The sequence below is a fragment of the Arachis ipaensis genome, chromosome B5, assembly GCF_059453495.1.
Source record: "Arachis ipaensis isolate K30076 ecotype BB chromosome B5, ASM5945349v1, whole genome shotgun sequence".
NCBI classification, from domain to species: Eukaryota; Viridiplantae; Streptophyta; class Magnoliopsida; order Fabales; family Fabaceae; genus Arachis; species Arachis ipaensis.
Genome location: NC_142440.1, coordinates 64,659,055 through 64,679,986, shown reverse-complemented (window position 1 = coordinate 64,679,986; position 20,932 = coordinate 64,659,055). Strand labels below are relative to the sequence as shown.

The 20,932-nt window shown below is 37.3% G+C and overlaps 2 non-coding genes across 2 annotated transcripts; both read right to left on the bottom strand.

The window, feature by feature from the left end:
- Nucleotides 1-1,795: 1,795 nt before the first annotated feature.
- On the bottom strand, nucleotides 1,796-1,903 carry LOC148564458 (small nucleolar RNA R71). The gene has a single exon (XR_015884467.1). It is a non-coding gene; the product is annotated as a small nucleolar RNA R71 (small nucleolar RNA).
- Nucleotides 1,904-19,019: 17,116 nt separating this feature from the next.
- Nucleotides 19,020-19,127, bottom strand: LOC148564457 (small nucleolar RNA R71). The gene has a single exon (XR_015884509.1). It is a non-coding gene; the product is annotated as a small nucleolar RNA R71 (small nucleolar RNA).
- Between the last annotated feature and the right edge of the window lie 1,805 nt (nucleotides 19,128-20,932).

Genomic DNA, 20,932 nt, shown 5'->3' with positions numbered 1-20,932 from the left:
TGGCCAGTCTTCTTGTTTGATCTTCATATTTTCTTATTTTGTGTCTTTCCTTGTTTTTCATATGCATTCTTGAATTATTAATGTGTAAAGAATAAAAATTTTTAAGTTTGGTGTCTTGCATGTTTTTCTTTTCTTAAAATTTTTCAAAAATAAGTCTTGATGTTCATCTTGATCTTCAAAGTGTTCTTGGTGTTCATCTTGATATTCAAAGTGTTCTTGCATGCATCACATGTTTTGATCCAAAATTTTCATGCATTGAGTCAATTTTGTGTTTTTTCTCTTTCTTTATTAAAATTCAAAAATAAAAAAAAATATATTTTCCTTATTTTACTCAAAATTTTCGAAAATATGATTTTATTTAGTCAAAAATTTTTCAAATTTAGTTATTTCTTATGAGTCAAATCAAATTTTCAATTTAAAAATCTTATCTTTTTCAAATCTTTTTCAAAATCAAATCTTTTTCATTTTTCCTTCATATTTTCGAAAACTTTTTAAATTTGATTTTCAAAATCTTTCTCTTATTTTATTTCTTAATTAGCATTTAATGTGATTGATTCAAAAATTTCAAGTTGTTACTTGCCTATTAAGAAAGGTTCAATCTTTAAATTTTAAAATCTTATCTTTTTGTTTCTTGTTAGTCAAATAATCAACTTTAATTTTCAAAATCAAATCTTTTTAAATTTTTTTTTTCAAAATAAGTTTCAATCAATCATATCTTTTTGTTTCAATCATATCCCTTTTTTTTATTTCAATAATATCTTTTTCAAATTCAATTTCAAAATCTTTTCTAACTTCTTTCCTAAGCTCTTATCTTTTTTAAAATTGATTTTCAAATCTTTTTCAATCAATCTTATCTTTTTGTTTCAATCATATCTTTTTCAAAACCACCTAACTAATTCAATCTCTCTTAAAATTTTCGAAAATACCTCCCTCTTTTTCAAAATTTCATTTTGATTAACTAATTGTTTCAATTTTAATTTAATTTCAACTTTAATTTTCGAAATCTAACTTTCAATTTTAAATTTTTATTTTTAATTAAATTTCGAAATTCTCTCTCTCATCTCCTTCTATTTATTTATTCATCTACTAACACTTCTCTTCCATCCAAAAAAAATTCGAACACCACCTCCCTCTCTGTGTTCGAGTTTTTCCTCTTCTCTTTTTTACATTACATTCTTTTTTCCTTTTACTCACACAAAGGAATCTCTATACTATGACATAGAGGATTCTATATTTTCTTTGTTATTCCCTTCTTTGTCATATGAGCAGGAGCAAGGACAAGAACATTCTTGTTGAAGCAGATCCTGAACCTGAAAGGACTCTAAAAAGGAAACTAAGAGAAGCTAAAATACAACAATCCAGAGATAACCTTACAGGAATTTTCGAACAGGAAGAGGAGATGGCAGCCGAAAATAATAATAACGCAAGGAGGATGCCTGGTGACTTCACTGCACCTAATTCCAATTTACATGGAAGAAGCATCTCAATTCTTGCCATTGGAGCAAACAACTTTGAGTTGAAACCTCAATTAGTTTCTCTGATGCAGCAGAACTGCAAGTTTCATGGACTTCCATCTGAAGATCCTTTTCAGTTCTTAACTGAATTCTTGCAAATCTGTGATACTGTTAAGACCAATGGGGTTGATCCCGAGGTCTACAGGCTTATGCTTTTCCCGTTTGCTGTAAGAGACAGAGCTAGAGTGTGGTTGGACTCTCAACCTAAAGATAGCATGAACTCTTGGGATAAGCTGATCAAGACTTTCTTAGCCAAGTTCTTTCCTCCTCAAAAGCTGAGTAAGCTTAGAGTAGATGTTCAAACCTTCAGACAGAAAGAAGGTGAATCCCTCTATGAAGCTTGAGAGAGATATAAGCAACTGACCAAAAAGTGCCCTTCTGACATGCTTTCAGAATGGACCATCCTGGATATATTCTATGATGGTCTGTCTGAATTAGCTAAGATGTCATTGGATACTTCTGCAGGTGGATCCATTCACCTAAAGAAAACGCTTGCAGAAGCTCAAGAACTCATTGACATGGTTGCTAATAACTAGTTCATGTACACTTCTGAGAGGAATTCTGTGAGTAATGGGACACCTCAGAAGAAGGGAGTTCTTGAAATTGATACTCTGAATGCCATATTGGCTCAGAATAAAATATTGACTAAGCAAGTCAATATGATTTCTCAGAGTCTGAATGGAATGCAAGCTGCATCCAATAGTACTCAAGAGGCATCTTCTGAGGAAGAAGCTTATGATCCTGAGAACCCTGTAATAGCAGAGGTGAATTACATGGGTGAACCCTATGGAAATACCTATAATTCCTCATGGAGAAATCACCCAAATCTCTCATGGAAGGATCAACAAAAGCCTCAACAAGGCTTTAATAATGGTGGAAGAAACAGGTTTAGCAATAGCAAGCCTTTTCCATCATCCACTCAGCAAAAGACAGAGAGTTCTGAGCAGAATCCATCTAGCTTGGCAAATATAGTCTCTAATATATCTAAGGCCACTCTAAGTTTCATGAATGAAACAAGGTCCTCCATTAGAAATTTGGAAGCACAAGTGGGCCAGCTAAGTAAAAGGATCACTGAAATTCCTCCTAGTACTCTCCCAAGCAATACAGAAGAAAATCCAAAAGGAGAGTGCAAGGCCATTGAAATGACCATCATGGCCGAAATCACAAAAGAGGAGGAGGACGTGAATACCAGTGAGGAAGACCTCTTGGGACGTCCAGAGATCAATAAGGAGTTTCCCTCTGAGGAACCAAAGGAATCTGAGGCTCATCTAGAGACCATAGAGATTCCATTGAACCTCCTTATGCCATTCATGAGCTCTGATGAGTATTCTTCTTCTGAAGAGAATGAAGATGTTACTGAAGAGCAAGTTGCCAAGTACCTTGGTGCTATCATGAAGCTGAATGCCAAATTATTTGGTAATGAGGCTTGGGAAGATGAACCTCCCTTGCTCACCAATGAACTGAGTGATCTGGATCAACTGATATTGCCTCAGAAGAAACAGGATCCTGGAAAGTTCTTAATACCTTGTACCATAGGTACCATGACCTTTGAAAAGGCTCTATGTGACCTTGGGTCAGGGATAAACCTCATGCCCCTCTCTGTAATGGAGAAATTGGAATATTTGAGGTGCAAGCTGCCAGAATCTCACTAGAGATGGCAGACAACTCAAGAAAACAGGCTTATGGACTAGTAGAGGACATGTTAGTAAAGGTTGAAGACCTTTACATCCCTGCTGATTTCATAATCCTAGACACTGGGAAGGAAGAGGATGAATCCATCATCCTTGGAAGACCCTTCCTAGCCACAGCAAGAGCTGTGATTGATGTGGACAGAGGAGAGTTGGTCCTTCAACTGAATGAGGACTACCTTGTGTTTAAAACTCAAGGTCCTCCTTCTGTAACCATGGAGAGGAAGCATGAAAAGCTTCTCTCAGTACAGAGTCAAACAAAGCCCCCACAATCAAACTCTAAGTTTGGTGTTGGGAGGCCTCAGCCAAACTCTAAGTTTGGTGTTGAATCCCCACATCCAAACTCTAAGTTTGGTGTTGGGAATCTATAAAATTGACCTGATCACCTGTGTGGCTCAGTGAGAGCCTACTGTCAAGCTATTGACATTAAAAGAAGTGCTTGTTGGGAGGCAACCCAATATTATTTAATATATTTTATTTTATTTTCTCTTTGTTATTTCATGATTTACTAGGTTGATGATCATGTGGAGTCACAAAAACTACAAAAAAAAAATTCAAAAACAGAATGAAAAATAGCTTTGAAAACAGAACACCCTGGAGGAAGGGCTTACTGGCGTTTAAACGCCAGTAAGGAGCATCTGGCTGGCGTTAAACGCTAGAAACAAGCAGCATTCTGGCGTTTAAACGCCAGGAATGCACCCCAAAGGAAAACTGGCGTTCAACATCAGAAACATGCTGCAGACTGGCATTGAACGCCCAAAACAAGCATGGAAGTGGCGTTTAACGCCAGAAACATGCTGCAATCTGGAGTTAAACATCAGGATTGCCTACAGAGGGAATTTACATGCCTAATTGGAGCAGGGATGATTAAAGTCCTTGGCCCCACTGGATCTGTGGACCCCACAAGATCCCCACCTACTTCTTCTCTCCTTTTCACACCTTTTCATAACTCTCTTCCCCAAATACCCCTCACCAATCAACTCAATCACTCTTTCCCATCACCTCTTCACCACTCACATCCATCCTCTCTTCCCCAAAAACCCCACCTACCTTTAAATTCAAAATAATTTCCCTCCCAAACCCAACCCTAAATGGCCGAACCCTAACCCCTCCCCACTCCTATATAAACCCCTCATTCCTTCTTCATTTTCACACAACACAACCCTCTGTTCTTCCCCTTGGCCGAATCCACCTTCTCCCTCCATCTCCTCTATTTTTCTTCTTCTTCTACTTCTTTCTCTTTTATTTTGCTCGAGGACGAGCAACCATTTTAAGTTTGGTGTGGTAAAAGCATTGCTTTTTGTTTTTCTATAACCATTTATGGCACCTAAGGCCAGAGAAACCTCTAGAAAGAGGAAAGGGAAGGCAATCGCTTCCACCTCTGAGTCATGGGAGATGGAGAGATTCATCTCTAAGGTTCATCAAGACCACTTCTATGAAGTTGTGGCCAAGAAGAAAGTGATCCCTGAGGTTCCTTTCAAACTCAAAAAGAATGAGTATCCGGAGATCCGACTTGAAATCCAAAGAAGAGGTTGGGAAGTTCTAACCAACCCCATTCAACAAGTCGGGATCTTAATGGTTCAAGAGTTCTATGCAAACGCATGGGTTACCAGGAACCATGGTCAAAGTGTGAACCCGAACCCAAAGAAAATGCTTACCATGGTTCGGGGGAAATACTTAGATTTCAGTCCGGAGAATATAAGGTTGGCGTTCAACCTACCAATGATGGAAGAGAACGCACGCCCCTACACTAGAAGAGTCAACTTTGATCAAAGGTTGGACCAAGTCCTCGTGGATATATGTGTGGAAGGAGCTCAATGGAAATTGACTCAAGGGGCAAGCCGGTTCAACTAAGAAGGCTTGACCTCAAACCAGTGGCTAGAGGATGGTTGGAGTTCATTCAACGCTCAATCATTCTTACTAGCAACCGGTCTGAAGTTACTATAGACCGGGCCATCATGATCCATAGTATCATGATCAGGGAGGAAGTGGAAGTTCATGAGATTATACCTCAAGAACTCTACAAGGTGGCTAACAAGACCTCCACTTTGGCAAGGTTAGCCTTTCCTCACCTCATTTGCCACCTCTGCAATTCGGCTGGAATTGACATAGAGGGTGACATCCTCATTGAAGAGGATAAGCCCATCACTAAGAAAAAGATGGAGCAAACAAGAGAGCATGAACCTCAACATGAGCATGAGGAAATTCCTCACCATGAAACCCCTGAGATGCCTCAAGGGATGCACTTTCCTCCACAAAACTATTGGGAACAAATCAACACTTCCCTAGGTGAATTAAGTTCCAACATGGGACAATTAAGGGTGGAACATCAAGAGCACTCCATCATCCTCCATGAAATTAGAGAAGATCAAAGAGCTATGAGGGAGGAGCAAGAAAGACAAGGAAGAGACATAGACGAGCTCAAAAGCACCATTGGTTCTTCAAGAAGAGGAAGACGCCACCCTCACTAAGGTGGACTCATTCCTTAATCTCCTTGTTTATTTATTTTCCTGTTTTTCAATTTTTATGCTTTATGTTTGTTTATGTTTTTGTCTTCATGATCACTAGTATTTAAGTGTCTATGCCTTAAAGTTATGAATGTCCTATGAATCCATCACCTCTCTTGAATGAAAAATGTTTTAATTACAAAAGAACAAGAAGTACATGGTTTCGAATTCATCCTTGAAACTAGTTTAATTATTTTGATGTGGTGACAATACTTCTTGTTTTCTGAATGAATGCTTGAACAGTGCATATGTCTTTTGAAGTTGTTGTTTAAGAATGTTAAATATGTTGGATCTTGAAAGAATGATGAACAGGAGAAATGTTATTTGATAATCTGAAAAATCATAAAAATGATTCTTGAAGCAAGAAAAAGTAGTGAATACAGAAAGCTTGCGAAAATAAAAAAATAAAAAAAATAAAAAAAATAAAAAAAGAAAAAAAAAGCAAGCAGAAAAAGCCAAAAGCTCTTAAAATCAAGAGGCAAGAGCAAAAAGCCAGTAACCCTTAAAACCAAAAGGCAAAGGTAATAAAAAGGATCCAAGGCTTTGAGCATAAGTGGATAGGAGGGCCTAAAGGAATAAAATCCTGGCCTAAGCAGCTAAACCAAGCTGTCCCTAACCATGTGCTTGTGGCGTGAAGGTGTCAAGTGAAAACTTGAGACTGAGCGGTTAAAGTCAAGGTCCAAAGAAAAAGAAGAGTGTGCTTAAGAACCCTGGACACCTCTAATTGGGGATTTTAGCAAAGCTGAGTCACAATCTGAAAAGGTTCACCCAGTTATGTGTCTGTGGCATTTATGTATCCGGTGGTAATACTGGAAAACAAAGTGCTTAGGGCCACGGCCAAGACTCATAAAGTAGCTGTGTTCAAGAATCAACATACTGAACTAGGAGAATCAATAACATTATCTGAATTCTAGGTTCCTATAGATGCCAATCATTCTGAATTTCAATGGATAAAGCGAGATGCCAAAACTATTCAAGAGGCAAAAAGCTACAACTCCCGCTCATCTGATTGGAGCTATGTTTCATTGATATTTTGGAATTTATAGTATATTCTCTTCTTTTTATCCTATTTGATTTTCAGTTGCTTGGGGACAAGCAACAATTTAAGTTTGGTGTTGTGATGAGCGGATAATTTATACGCTTTTTGGCATTGTTTTTACATAGTTTTCAGTATGATTTAGTTAGTTTTTAGTATATTTTTATTAGTTTTTAATTAAAAATCACATTTCTAGACTTTACTATGAGTTTGTGTGATTTTCTGTGATTTCAGATATTTTCTGGCTGAAATTGAGGGACCTGAGCAAAAATCAGATTCAGAGATTGAAGAAGGACTGCAGATGCTGTTGGATTCTGACCTCCCTGCACTCAAAGTGGATTTTCTAGAGCTACAGAACTCCAAATGGTGCGCTTCTAATTGCGTTGGAAAGTAGACAACCAAGGAGTTCCAGCAATATATAATAGTCCATACTTTTCCCGAGTTTAGATGACGCAAATTGGCATTGAACGCCAGTTCTATGTTGCAGTCTGGCATTCAGCGCCAGAAACAAGTTGCAAAGTGGAGTTCAACGCCAAAAACACGTTACAAACTGGCATTCAACTCCAAGAATGACCTCTCCACGTGTAAAATTCAAGCTCAGCCCAAGCACACACCAAATGGGCCCCGGAAGTGGATTTCTGCATCGTTTACTCATTTCTGTAAACCCTAGTAACTAGTTTAGTATAAATAGGACTTTTTACTATTGTATTTACATCTTTAGTTTCATCTTTAGATCACGTTTGGGGGCTAGCCATTCGGCCATGCCTGGACCTTATCACTTATGTATTTTCAACGGTAGAGTTTCTACACACCATAGATTAAGGTGTGGAGCTCTTCTGTTCCTCAAAGATTAATGCAAAGTACTACTGTTTTTCTATTCAATTCAACTTATTTCGCTTCTAAGATATTCATTCGCACTTCAATATGATGGATGTGATGATTGTGACAGTCATCATCATTCTCAACTTATGAACGCGTGCCTGACAACCACTTCCGCTCTATATTAGATTGAATGGATATCTCTTGGATATCCAATACAGGGGACCGAGTCCGAGTTATTAGTGTCTTCGTGGTATAAGTTAGAACCCATGGATGGCTGATAAACCACTATTTTATGGTTTATCTTGTACTCAATTGAGTGGTTTTTATCTACTCTTTACCCACTTATTCATACTATTTGCATGGTTTTATATTTCCTTCCAAATTATGTGCTTTGATTGAAAACATGCTTCTTTGGACTTATATTTGCTTATTATTAATCCTCTCTTATTACCATTAGATGCCTTGATATGTGTGTTAAGTGTTTTCAAATATTATAAGGCAGGAATGGCTTGGAGGATGGAAAGGAAGCATGCAAAAGTGGAAGGAATACAAGAAGTTGGAGAAATTGCTAAGCTGTCCAGCCTGACCTCTTCGCACTCAAACGGCTATAACTTTAGCTACAGAGGTCCAAATGACGCGGTTTCAGTTGCGTTGGAAAGCTAACGTCCGGGGCTTCGATTTTATATTTAATATGCTATAGTTCCTCTGACTCTAGATGACGTGACCGCGTGATCTATGCGGCCGCGTCGCAGTAACGGAAATCCAGCGTAGCAAAATTCGAAACCAGCAAATTCTGGACTGTTTCTGACCCAGTTTGCGGCCCAGAAAACACAGATTAGAGGCTATAAAGTGGGGGACTGCATCCATTCACAGGGAGGCTCTCATATTCACAATTTTAGGAGTAGATGTAGTTTTTAGAGAGAGAGGTTCTCTCCTCTCTCTTAGGATTAGGATTTAGGACTTCTTTTAATTTTAGGAGTGACTCTCAATCCCAGGTTCTTTATTTTTATTTAATTTATCAACTCTTCCATGTTATATATAATTTTCTTAATTAATGTTATTTGAGGTATTTCAATTTATGATTGCTGTTATTGTTGCTTTACATCTGAAGGCATTTTTATTCCAGTAGATTTACTTTTTCCCTTTTGGTTTTGGTTAAGAAATCAGTAACTCAGGAGTTATCCAACTCAACAGCATAATTGTTAATTGTTATCTTGCCAATTGAACTGAACTTCAATAATCCCAATCTTTTCTTAGGAAATAAATAAGATTCGAAGATCAAACTAATTAGTCCCTTGACTTTCCTTTACTTTAGTAAAGGTTGACTAAGTGGAATTAAGATTCAATTTTCGTTATCATTGATAAGGATAACTTGGTCTGGACTTCCAATTTCTCTTACCTTGCCAAGAGTTTAGTTTACAGTTATTTATATATTTTACTTGTCATTTAAATATATCTGTGCCCATTGCCCAAACTCAACATTCCCCAAAAACACACTTTTTCATAATCAATAATAAGAACACCTCCCTGCAATTCCTTGAGAAGACGACCCGAGGTTTAAATACTCGGTTATCAATTTTAAAGGGGTTTGTTACTTGTGACAACCAAAACGTTTGTACGAAGGGATTTCTGTCGGTTTAGAGACTATATCTACAACGCGACTGTTTTTATGACATTCTTTACTGGCAAAAATGCTAACGTCAAAATGGCACCGTTGCCGGGGAATTGCAAATGTGTGCCTTATTATTGGTTATTGTAAATTTTTTTTATTTTTGCTTGTTTATTTATTTTTATTTATTTTTATTTTTGCTTTTTCATAAATTAAGAGGTAATTGGTTTTTATTTAGTTATTACAAAATTTTTCAAAAATTTGTTCTTAGTGTTCATCTTGATCTTCGAGTTGTTCTTCACGTTCATCTTGACCTTCAAGCTGTTCTTAGTTGTTTTCTTCGTTTTGATCTAAAAATTTGAAATTTGGTGTCACTTTATTGTTTTTCTCTTTCCTCATTAAATTCAAAAATATTTTTAATTAATTTTTTTCGGAAAAAAAAAATTTCAGATTTTTATTTTTTAAAATTTTTATCTTATCTTATCTTATTTCAAAAATCAATTTTCAAAATTCAAATTTAAAAATTTTCAAAATTTAAATTTAAAAATTTTCAAATTTCAAATTTCAAATTTCAAAAATTTAAAATTCAAATTTCAAAATTTCAAAATTCAAATTTCAAAATTTAATTTTCAAATTCAAAATTTAAATAACCTTTTAATTTAAATTTATTTTTATTTTTGTTTTTAATTTTTTATTTGCTACTATGAACTCTCACCCCTTTGGCTATGAGTCTGGTTACAATAATGTTGCAGGAAGAAGAAATTACAATGAGAACAGGCATCAAGGTTAGAACAATCAAAGATAGGAGGAGCCACAAGGATTTGGTCAACCCTCATGGCAACAACCACCTCCAATGGACTATCAACAACCACCACCATATGCCTATGAACCCTTTCCTCAACACAACTTTGGACCACCATACTCACAAGCCTTTTTCCGCCATTCACCTCCATATGACCCTAACCCTCAACCACCATACCAACCACCTTATGAGCCATATGAACCATATATAGAACCACCCCAATTCCAATCCAATCACTCCCAACCACCACCACTTTCTTTTGTATCATGTCCAAGTCCGGCAACCCGAGAAGCAGAGAATCGCCTAAGGGAAACAGTAATTAAATTTCAGGCAACCGTTCAACAACTGGGGCAAGTATTAATTCAATGGGCTTCTAGACGCTTAAATACACAAGGATCAGCCACAGCCCCATATGGACAGTCTAGTGAAGAGCATAGCATGAAGGAGATACCAGAAACCCCAGTGGACAAGACAGAGAATGAATTCGTACTAGAACAAGTAGAAGAAGCTGTCATTGTTCAAGAAGAAGAAGAAGTGGTTGAAGACTTAGGAGATGCAGAACCTCCATGGGAAAGTCCAGTCATAGAACCTCCTTCCAAGGCGGTTGTAATTGATGCTGAGGAAGGTGTACAACCTCCAAAGCATATCATAGTTGAAGACTTGGAAGAGGTTGATCAAGAGATGGAGATTCAAGAAGAAGAAGCACAACCTCCCATGCCCTTGGAAAGCAATGAAGAGGAGATTAAATTGGAAGAGAGCTGCCAAGAGGAAGAGGTTGAAATTGAAGAAGCTTGCAAAGAGGTGGTAATTATCAGAGAAGAGCACAAGGGAGTGGAACTTGCAATTTCATTAAAAATACCTCCCCCTAAGTTGCCATCATCCTTCACAACATTCAACTGGGTAAAATTCATATCCCATAGCTTTCTAATCCCACTTGAATATGGGCTACTGGAGACGGATGGTCAACTTAGAGCTCTTTGTGACATTAAGAGTAAGAGGAAGATGGCCAGTGGTAAGAATTGTCCTGCAAGGTTCATTATGGTTGGAAGCTTTAAGTTTAAACGCAAAGGTTGGTGTAGAGCTCAATTGAATGGGTCTAGGAAGCTGTCTGGTAGCTGCAGTGAGAATTCAAATTACTTATCACCCGGCTGGAAAAATACAGATCCCGACAAAAATGGGTGTAAAAGCAAGGTTTGGGATCCTGGAATCTGTTCTGACATCTAACACCCCGGGAGCCTAAGAATCTTTTTGAAGCTGCTTAAGGGCTTTACATGCTTAGTTTAGGACTCCGGAGGTTACTGGAATCACAAACACTGGTGGAGATTCCTGGATGAGTTCAAGCATAAGCCACCATAATAGGAAGCTCATCAAATGTCCAACTTAAGGACTTTAACTAAAAGTGCTAGGTGGGAGACAACCCACCATGGTATGATCGTCCTTTTTCATTTTTATTTAGTTTTATTTGTTTTTGAATTTTATTTTATTTTGTTATATTGAACCTGGAGTTTTGCATCATATTCATATTAACATTACATTCTGCATTTTTCAGATTATAAAAAAAAAAAGCGAGCACGCGACGCGACCGCATCAGCGACGCGTCCGCGTCGCAAGGAGAGAAGAGAAAATAAAAACGAATAGAGAGTCACGCTGGAGCAAGGCTGGAGGCGTGCCAGTGGCACAATTCGTCCCACGCGACCGCATCACCGACGCGTCCGCGTCACATGGGAACTTTGGCCTCCCACGCGACCGCGTCCCCCACGCGGCCGCGTGACCTGAAAATCGACGTCAACCAGGTGCATGGCCGAAAGTTGAGTTGGAGTTGGGCTGGAATCGTGCTGGTAGCCCAAGCCTCACCACGCGAACGCGTGCCTCACGCGTCCGCGTCATATCCCCATGATGGCCACTCACGCGATCGCATGACCCACGCGATCGCGTCACCCAGAATTTTGGAAAAAAGAGTTTCGAACAGAGAGTTGCGCGACCACAAGGCTGCACTCGCGCCAAGCGCACAAAACAGGCCACGCGTCTGCGTCACTCACGCGTCCGCGTCACAAGCGGCACACAGATTATCCAGATCAGCCAAATTTCTTATCTTTTCTTCTCTAATCCTTATTTTTCTTATCTTTTCTTATTTCTTTCTTCTTCCTTTCTTATCTTCTTTCCCTTCTCATCTCTCTTATTTTTCTTTTTATTTTATTTTAGTTTATTTACATACTTTCATTCATTGCATTATTTTCATTGGTGTTAGAAATTTATTTGGGTCATTATTTCTATATTTTACTTGTGGATTATTAGAGGAATTATTTGACAATTATATATATTTATTTTTAAAGGGTTGCTTGCATGTTCAATTTATTATTTTCACTAGATTATTTAACATGCATGCTATGTGTTTGTGAAAACGCCCGTATGGCATTGTGCACTGCTTTTCAGTATCTTTTATCCTACTACTCTGAATGCTTGCTTTTCATAAACTCCCTTTACTATTGTATTAATTGAAATTAATTGTCAATACAAACGTGATGGTTTGTTACAAAGTATTGCTTGGTCTATGCTACTCATGCCCTTTGCCGGCATGCCAATAAACACCTTGCATTCACTTGTTTTTACATGCACTAGCTATTTCCCATTGTTGGCTTTTCACATGTACTCGCGAGCTTGTGATAATGTCAGTTATATCTTAATGTGCATCCATCACCACCTTTTCCGTTGTCCTCCTTGCTATATATATCTCTTTGAATTTAATTTACTTTCTCTTCCCTTTTTCAGGATGGCCACCAAGAAAGGAAAAGAGAAAGCCATTCCCAAATCAATAGCAAGGAAAGGAACAAAAAGAGCCCCAGCTGAGGAACCACAACCCCCATCCACTTGCACATCTTAGCATGCACCGAGGACGGTGCAATCTTTAAGTGTGGGGAGGTCGATACCGATCTCCATGGGTTAGTTATTTCCTATTTTAACACCAATGTTAATTTGTTCATTGTTGCATCTGCATATTTGATTGCATGTTTATTTGATTTTGTGCATTTAGTTACTACTTGGTTAAAGTAATAAAATTCTTTTTAGGACCCTATTTTTGAAAATTTTCACTAATTTAAAATGAAAATTTTTATGTTAAAACTTGTTTGAAGTTGTATTTGGAACATGGTTTTTAAGCCAAAGAACACACAACCTGTGAGACTTTGAGCTTATTTACATGGTTACATTATTTAACCATAAATTTTTATTCCTGTGTGTTTCCTTCTCTATGATTGTAATCTATATTTTGTTCCAATCTATATGTCCATTATTTAGTGTATTTTCATGCTTGCATATGATTGAGGCCATTGTTTGATTTTAGCTCACTTATCCCAAAATTAACCTACCTTTTACACCACCCTTGTTAGCCCCCTTGAGCTTTTAATCCCCTTCTGTTCTATAACCACATCACTAGCCCTAAGCGGAAAACAAATTAATTATCCCAATTGAATCTTTGGTTAGCTTAAGATAGAGATTGTGTAGCAAATAAGTGTGGGGAAATTTTGGGAACATGGGTTGATAAGGGAATATAACATGTTTCTAATTTATTTGAATATTAGGAATTTGGGAACCTACTCATGAAAAACCAAAATAGAAAAATAATAGAAAAATCCATGTGCATTGATAAGTTATGTTTATTTCTCTACAAAAAAAAAAGAAGAGAGAAATATATATATATATATATATATATATATATAATATAATATAATATAATATAAATAAATAAATAAGGGGACAAAATTACCCCAATGTTAAGTTAATAAAAGATCAATGCACATGTGATAAAAATTAAAGAAAATTTGGTACATAAGTTTGGGAATTATACAAAAGTGGGAATTATGGGTAGCTAGGCATGAATTTAAAAGTATAAAGAGTATATGTATATTAGATGAGAGCTTAGGTTAATTGAAGATTCATATTATAGCTCACTTGGCCATACATATATCCTTACCTTTACCTCAGCCCCATTACAACCTTGAAAAGACCTCATGATGTTTGCATTGGTACATTAAATTTTTGTTGATTGGTTAGATGAAGAACAAGGTTTAGAAAGCATGACTAGAGAAGAGTAGAGTGAATAACCCTATACACTTGAGAGATTAGAGTGATATACACTTCCAGTGAGGGTTCAACGCTTAAATTCTATGTTCCCTGCTTTCATGAGCTGTCTTCTTACAAGTTCACTTGCTTTTTATTGTATGATTTGAATTAGTGGAAATTGGTTTGTATTTCTCTTGGAGAAATTATTTACTCTTAACCAAGTAAGTCAAAGCATTTAGCATGTAGTTGCATTCATAGGTTGCATTTCATACCATTCCTCTTCATCTTTATAGCTTCTCTTGAGCTTAGCATGAGGACATGCTAGTGTTTAAGTGTGGGGAGGTTGATAAACCACTATTTTATGGTTTATCTTGTACTCAATTGGGTGGTTTTTATCTACTCTTTACCCACTTATTCATACTATTTGCATGGTTTTATATTTCCTTCCTAATTATGTGCTTTAATTGAAAACATGCTTCTTTGGACTTATATTTGCTTATTATTAATCCTCTCTTATTACCATTAGATGCCTTGATATGTGTGTTAAGTGTTTTCAGATATTATAAGGCATGAATGGCTTGGAGGATGGAAAGGAAGCATGCAAAAGTGGAAGGAATACAAGAAGTTGGAGAAATTGCTAAGCTGTCCAGCCTGACCTCTTCGCACTCAAACGGCTATAACTTTAGCTACAGAGGTCCAAATGACGCGGTTCCAGTTGCATTGGAAAGCTAATGTCTGGGGCTTCGATTTGATATATAGTATCCTATAGTTCCCCTGACGCTAGTGATGATCGGATAATTTATACGATTTTTGACATTGTTTTTAGTATGTTTTTAGTAGGATCTAGTTACTTTTAGGGATGTTTTCATTAGTTTTTATGTTAAATTCACATTTATGGACTTTACTATGAGTTTTTGTGTTTTTCTGTGATTTCAGGTATTTTCTGGCTGAAATTGAGGGACTTGAGCAAAAATCAGATTCAGAGGTTGAAGAAGGACTGCTGATGCTGTTGGATTCTGACCTCCCTGCACTCAAAGTGGATTTTCTGGAGCTACAGAACTCGAAATGGCGCGCTTTTAATTGTGTTGGAAAGTAGACATCCAGGGCTTTCCATCAATATATAATAGTCCATACTTTGGCCAAGAATAGATGACATAAACTGGCGTTCAACGCCAGCCTTCTGCCCAAATCTGGCGTCCAGCGCCAGAAAAGGATCCAAAACCAGAGTTGAACGCCCAAACTGGCACAGAAACTGGCGTTCAACTCCACAAATGGCCTCTGCACGTGCTACACTTAAGCTCAGCCGAAACACACACCAAGTGGGCCCCGGAAGTGGATTTATGCATCAATTACTTACTCATGTAAACCCTAGTGACTAGTTTATTATAAATAGGACCTTTTACTATTGTATTAGGAATCTTTGGTCTCAGTTTTAATCCATTGTTCATCTTAGGAGACTATTGATCACGTTTTAGGGGGCTGGCCATCTCAGCCATGCCTGGACCTTCACTTATGTATTTTTTACGGTAGAGTTTCTACACTCCATAGATTAAGGTGTGGAGCTCTGCTGTTCCTCAAAGATTAATGCAAAGTACTACTGTTTTCTATTCAATTCTTCTTATTTCGCTTCTAAGATATCCATTCGCACCCAAGAACGTGATGAAGGTGATGATTATGTGTGACGCTCATCATCCTTCTCCCTTATGAACGCGTGCCTGACAAACACTTCTGTTCTACATGAAATAAGCTAGAATGAGTATCTCTTAGATCTCCTAACCAGAATCTTCGTGGCGTAAGCTAGAATGATGGCGGCATTCAAGAGAATCCGGAAAGTCTAAACCTTGTCTGTGGTATTCCGAGTAGGATTCAATGATTGAATGACTGTGACGAGCTCCTAACTCGCGATTGCAGGGCGTTAGTGACAGACGCAAAAGGATAGTAAATCCTATTCCAGCATGATCGAGAACCGACAGATGAATAGCCGTGCCGTGACAGGGTGCGTGAGCATATTATTCACTGAGAGGATAAGATGAAGCCATTGACAAGGGTGATGCCTCCAGACGATTAGCCGTGCCGTGACAGGGCATTGGATCATTTTCCCGTGAGATGACCGAAAGTAGCCATTGACAGTGGTGATGTATCACATAAAGCCAGCCATGGAAAGGAATGAGACTGATTGGATGAAGATAGTAGGAAAGCAGAGGTTCAGAGGAACGAGAAGCATCTCCATTCGCTTATCTGAAATTCCTACCAATGATTTACATAAGTATCTCTATCCCTATTCTATTATTTATTATTCGAAAACATCTTCATCACTTTATATCTGCCTGACTGAGATTTACAAGGTGACCATAGCTTGCTTCATACCAACAATCTCCGTGGGATTCGACCCTTACTCACGTAAGGTATTACTTGGACGACCCAGTGCACTTGCTGGTTAGTTGTATCGAAGTTGTGACAAATTATGAGTGTGTAATCACGATTACGCGCACCAAGTTGCTCACGTTGCCAGGGATTGTTCGAGCCTGGACATCACAATTTCGTGCACCAAGTTTTTGGCGCCGTTGCCGGGGATTGTTCGAGTTTGGACAACTGACGGCTCATCTTGTTGCTCAGATTAGGTAATTTTCTTTTCGTTTTGTTTTCAAAAAAAAAATATTTTTAAAAATATTTCTAAAATTTTCTCATCTGTTTTCGAAAAAAAAAAAAAATAAAAATGTTTTCAAAAATTTTATTCAAAATTTTTAAGAATGAATTCTAGTGTTTCATGAAGCATGTGAAGCCTGGCTGGCTGTAAAGCCATGTCTAAATTTATTTGGACTGAGGCTTGCAATTTGTTATCAAGAGCAATATACTCTCGTGTCAAATGCTGAAGCTTGGCTGGCCATTGGCCATGTCTAGTGTTTTGGACTGGAGCTTTCTTTGAAAGCTTGGCTGGCTAGTGAGCCATGTCTAATTCCTGGACTGAAGCTTTAGACTAAGAATGCAAAGATTCCTGGAGTTCATATTAAAAATTTTGGAATCCTTATTTTCCCTTTTCAATAAATTTTCGAAAAAAATCCAAAAAAAAAAAATTAGAAAATCATAAAAATCAAAAATATTTTCTGTTTCTTGTTTGAGTCTTGAGTCATATCATAAGTTTGGTATCACTTGCATGTGCATCTTGCATTTTTCGAAAATTTCATGCATTCATGGTGTTCTTCATGATCTTCAAGTTGTTCTTGGTAAGTCTTCTTGTTTGATCTTGATGATTTTTTGTTTTGTGTCTTTTCATGTTTATCATATGCATTCTTGAATTCTTAGTGTCTAAGCATTAAAGAATTCTAAGTTTGGTGTCTTGCATGTTTTCTTTGCATTAAAAATTTTTCAAAAATGTGTTCTTGATGTTCATCATGATCTTCATAGTGTTCTTGGTGTTCATCTTGACATTCATAGCATTCTTGCATGCATTCATTGTTTTGATCTAAAAATTTCATGCATTGCATAATTTTCATGTTTTTCATAAAAATTTCAAAAATAAAAAAAAAATATCTTTCCCTTTTTCTCTCATCAAATTCGAAAATTGAGTTGACTTTTTCAAAAATTTTTAAAAATCAAGTTGTTTCTTATGAGTCAAATCAAATTTTCAATTTGAAAAATCTTATCTTTTTCAAAATCTTTTTCAAAAATAAAATCTTTTTCAAATTTCTTAGTTATTTTCGAAAATTCTAAAAATAATTTTCAAAAATCTTTTTCTTATTTTTATCACAAATGTTCGAAAATAACATAATCAATTAATGTTTTGATTCAAAAATTTGAAGTTTGTTACTTGCTTGTTAAGAAAGATTCAAACTTTAAGTTCTAGAATCATATCTTATGAATTCTTATGAATCAAGTCATTAATTGAGATTTTAAAAATCAAATCTTTTTCAAAACTAATTCCTATCATATCTTTTCAAAAATATCTTCTTATCTTATCTTTTTCAAAAATTTGATTTCAAAATATCTTCTCTAACTTCCTAACTTCCTATCTTTTCAAAATTTGTTTCAACTAACTAACTAACTTTTTGTTTGTTTCTTAACTTTTTCAAAACTACCTAACTAACTCTCTCTCTCTCTCATTTTCGAAAATATCTTCCCCCTTTTTCAAAATTTCTTTTTTTAATTTATTAATTATTTTATTTCTTTTAAATCTTAATTTTCGAAAATCACTAACTTTTTTCAAAAACTATTTTCAAAAATCACTAACTCCTTTTCAAAATTAATTTTCAAAAATTCCCTCCTTCTCTCTCATCTTATTTTATTTATTTATTCATCTACTAACATCTCTTCCTCACATCATCACCAAATTCGAACCCCCTCCTCTATCTGTGTTCGAATTTCTTCTTCTTTTCTTCTACTAACAATAAGGATCCTCTTTACTGTGACATAGAGGATTCCTCTTCTTTTCTTTTTCTCTCCTCGTTCTTATGAGCAGGGACAGAGAAAAAGGCATTCTTGTTGAAGCTGATCCAGAACCTGAAAGGACTCTGAAGAGAAAATTAAGAGAAGCTAAATTACAACAATCTAGAGACAACTTGATTGAAAATTTCGAACAAGTAAAGGAAATGGCAGCCGAACCCAACAACAATGCAAGGAGAATGCTCGGTGACTTTACTGCACCTAATTCCAATTTACATGGAAGAAGCATCTCCATTCTTGCCATTGGAGCAAACAACTTTGAGCTGAAATCTCAGTTAGTTTCTCTGATGCAGCAGAACTGCAAGTTTCATGGACTTCCATCTGAAGATTCTTTTCAGTTCTTAACTGAATTCTTGCAGATATGTGATACTGTTAAGACTAATGGAGTAGATCCTGAAGTCTACAGGCTCATGCTTTTCCCTTTTGCTGTAAGAGACAGAGCTAGATTATGGTTGGATTCTCAACCCAAAGACAGCCTGAACTCTTGGGATAAGCTGGTCACGGCTTTCTTAGCCAAGTACTTTCCTCCTCAAAAGCTGAGCAAGCTTAGAGCTGATGTTCAAACCTTCAGACAGAAAGAAGGTGAATCCCTCTATGAAGCTTGGGAAAGATACAAACAGTTGACCAAGAAGTGTCCTTCTGACATGCTTTCAGAATGGACCATCCTGGATATATTCTATGATGGTTTATCTGAGTTATCAAAGATGTCATTGGATACTTCTGCAGGTGGATCCATTCACCTAAAGAAAACGCCTGCAGAAGCTCAAGAACTCATTGACATGGTTGCTAATAACCAGTTCATGTACACTTCTGAAAGGAATCCTGTGAGTAATGGGACGCCTATGAAGAAGGGAGTTCTTGAAGTTGATACTCTGAATGCCATATTGGCTCAGAATAAAATATTGACTCAGCAAGTCAATATGATTTCTCAGAGTCTGCATGGAATGCAAGCTGCATCCAACAGTACTCAAGAGGCTTCTCATGAAGAAGAAGCTTATGATCCTGAGAACCCTGCAATAGCAGAGGTAAATTACTTAGGTGAACCTTATGGAAACACCTATAACTCATCATGGAGAAATCATCCAAATTTCTCATGGAAGGATCAAAAGCCTCAATAAGGCTTTAACAATGGTGGAAGAAACAGGTTTAGCAATAGCAAGCCTTTTCCATCATCCACTCAGCAACAGACAGAGAACTCTGAACAAAATGCTTCTAATTTAGCAAATTTAGTCTTTGATCTATCTAAGGCCACTGTAAGTTTCATGAATGAAACAAGGTCTTCCATTAGAAATCTGGAAGCACAAGTGGGCCAGCTGAGTAAAAAGATCACTGAAATCCCTCCTAGTACTCTCCCAAGCAATACAAAAGAGAATCCAAAAGGAGAGTGCAAGGCCATTGACATAAGCGCCATGGCCGAACCTGTGAGGAGAGGAGAGGACGTGAATCCCAAGGAGGAAGACCTCCTGGGACGTCCAGTGGTCAATAAGGAGCTTCCCTCTGAGGAACCAAAGGACTCTGGGGCTCATCTAGAGACCATAGAGATCCCATTGAACCTCCTTATGCCCTTCATGAGCTCTGATGAGTATTCCTTTTCTGAAGAGAAAGAGGATGTTACTGAAGAGCAAACTACCAAGTTTCTTGGTGCAATCATGAAGCTGAATGCCAAATTATTTGGCATTGATACTTGGGAAGTTGAACCTCCCTTGTTCATCAATGAACTAAGTGATCTGGATCAACTGACATTGCCTCAGAAGAGACAGGATCCTGGAAAGTTCATAATACCCTGCACCATAGGCACCATGATCTTTAAGGCTCTGTGTGACCTTAGTTCAGGAATAAACCTCATGCCCCTCTCTGTAATAGAGAAACTGGGAATCTATGGGGTGCAAGCTGCTAAAATCTCATTAGAGATGGCAGACAGCTCAAGAAAACAGGCATATGGACAAGTAGAGGATGTGTTAGTAAAGGTTGAAGGCCTTTACATACCTACTGATTTCATAGTCCTGGATACTGGAAAGGAAGAGGATGAATCCATCATCCTAGGAAGACCTTTCCTGGCCACAGCAAGAGCTGTGATTGATGTTGACAGAGGTGAAATAGTCCTTCAATGGAATGAGAACTCCCTTGTGTTTAAAACTCAAGGATCCCCCTCTGCAACCATGGAGAGGAAGCAGAAAAAGCTTCTCTCAAAGCAGAGTCAACCAGAGCCCCCACAGTCAAACTCTAAGTTTGGTGTTGGGAGGCCACAACCAAACTCTAAGTTTGGTGTTAAACTCCCATATCCAAACTCTAAGTTTGGTGTTGGAGAGTCTCAACAAAGCTCTGCACATCTGTGAGGCTCCATGAGAGCCCACTGTCAAGCTATTGACATTAAAGAAGTGCTTGTTGGGAGGCAACCCAATGTTTATCTAATTCTTATTTTTATTGTTTGTCATGTTTACTTAGGTTCATGATC